The sequence below is a fragment of the Choloepus didactylus genome, chromosome 3 (genome assembly GCF_015220235.1).
Source record: "Choloepus didactylus isolate mChoDid1 chromosome 3, mChoDid1.pri, whole genome shotgun sequence".
NCBI lineage: Eukaryota > Metazoa > Chordata > Mammalia > Pilosa > Megalonychidae > Choloepus > Choloepus didactylus.
The window spans coordinates 154808111-154810275 of record NC_051309.1 but is presented as its reverse complement, the minus strand read 5'-3'; the positions used below and the strand labels follow the sequence as shown (position 1 = coordinate 154810275).

General features: G+C 42.8%; 1 pseudogene; it reads right to left on the bottom strand.

The window, feature by feature from the left end:
* Nucleotides 1–447: 447 nt before the first annotated feature.
* LOC119528856 lies at nt 448–1166 on the bottom strand (annotated as a pseudogene).
* Nucleotides 1167–2165: the final 999 nt, after the last annotated feature.

Here is a 2165-nt window from a genome sequence, read left to right as displayed (position 1 = left end):
AGGCTGGTCTGGGATGGAAGATTCCTACCTAATATTTCTTCTCTTTTTTCAGTTCAGCATCTGCAGGGTCCTTCTCCAGTCTATTCCTTCCTCCAGGTTTCAAAGTTTCAAAGAATTCAGAATTGTCTTTTTTTTTTTTTTTTCATTGAATCTCTGGAGAGTTTTCAGTAGCTGTTTACATCACTATATGGTTGACATCTGAGCATTTTTTAGATTTTTTTTCGTTTTTATTTATTTATTTTTTAGGTATATATTATAAATTTAAAAAGAAAGTTGCAAAAAAATTTAATAACATTCCTGCAATGATTATTTCTGAGATATATAAGACTTTAAACATAATTATAAAAGGCTAAAAACTGAAGGCTGAATCCCTCCATTTTCCTTTTTCTAAAAACCCAGATGGCTTGTCACATCAAGAAAGTTCAGCAAGTTACCATGGCTGCAGCCTTAGTCATCCTCAGTCTTGCTGCCTCTCCTGGTGGAGACTGAACACTGCACTGAGGACGGAAATGTGAATTCAATTGTTTCTTAGGGTTTTCCTCCAGGTCTGTCTTGATGGCTCCAGACTCTGACAATTTCCACTCAAGCTTATCTCTTGTCAGGTTCATGCCACCAAACACTAAAGGACCAATAAATTGAGCCCTGATATCACCTTCAAGGTACACAAATATTGTGGGCAGATTCCTATCAGGATAATTGGGTATGCAGGACATTGAAATGGCTTTGATAAATTTGACATCAGGAAACTTCCTTGCAAGTTCACTGCATTGTTGATTTATCAGGGTGCAGAGGGGAATCCCTTGTTTGTAAAGGTGCAAGATTACCCATTGTCCCTCATCAGCTTTGGTAACTTCTTGGACACAATCCTTTCCTGAGATCTCTAGAACTTCTCCAAATTTATTCTTTAGTATACTGTCTTTCCACTCAGCCTTTCTTTGCTGCCTGTACATCTCAATAGCATGTTCATCCTCCTTCAATTCATCTTCATTATCCTCTAGCTCTTCCAAAGTCATATCTTCATAAGTTCTCACAACTGACTGCTGAAGGACTCGATCTTCCTTCTCTTTGGCTTCCTTTTCCCATTCTTTCAAATTTTCCTTTGAGGGCAAGATGCCCTTTTTGCACAAGATGCCATTCCACTAGGTATCTGCATTGGGTTCCTGCATCTTGACTAAAATTGCTCATGTTAGGCTGGCTGCACTGCCCCTTCCCTCCAAGATCATGCTTTTTAAAGTCTTGTTCAGTATGTGTACATTTGTGTTTTCTAAATTTTTATCCTCTTCTTTTGGATGGGCCACTTCCTGTTTCTTTGTCTTGTACTGCTTTAATGCTCACTTTCCATGTCCATATTTTGAAATGTTAACTCTGAGTTTATGTATTCCCTGAGATGTCTTTCTCTTGCTTTGTAACCATCTAGTGATATGGCAGAGATTTTCTTGGGTATAAGCCCTCTTATCAGGAAGGTCCTGCCCAAGGCAAATGAGGAGTGCAGGGTCCTCCCTGTCTCTTCTGGGCCTGTGCCTTGTCCTGGGCTTGTCCTTGTTAGTTGCTTCGGAATGCCCTTCTATTTCCCTGGAGACATATCTTCCCCCTCTCCTGGATGTTTAAAGCAGGCTGTCACAGGCTATCTGCCTTAACAGTTTCTTTCACTGCTTTTAGCATCTTTTGTCTGGAGGGCAGATTCTGGGAAGGGTCACAATGGAGAGGAGTTTCCCAAGTCACAGGAGAGGGACCCAAAAAGGGGGTACAGAGCAGCTCCAAACTGCCCTGGGGAGGTGATCAAGAAGGGCGCCAGGAGCGTCTTCCCAGCTCCCCAGAGCTGCTCTTTCTTGACCTGCCCAGCAAAGGCAGTCCTTAAACTATCCCCACAGCCCTGGAGAGGCACAGAATCTTTAAGTCACTTCAGCCAATGTTGTCTTGGGGAGTTGGAACAATGACCACCCTGAGAGCTGGGCCCCCAGTGATCCGAAGTTGCTAACCAAAAGTTGTGATCAGTATCAGCCTTGATATTGGGAAAGAGGATTTTATGTCCCTTTCTGTCCCCAGTGAGCTAGCCAGGGGCCAGGCCCCACTGCAGTCTGCCTCAAGAGTGAGGGATGGGTACCAGCAACTGCTGCCCAGAGAAAGCAATTTACTGATCTTTACCATAATTTACCAGCCTCTTC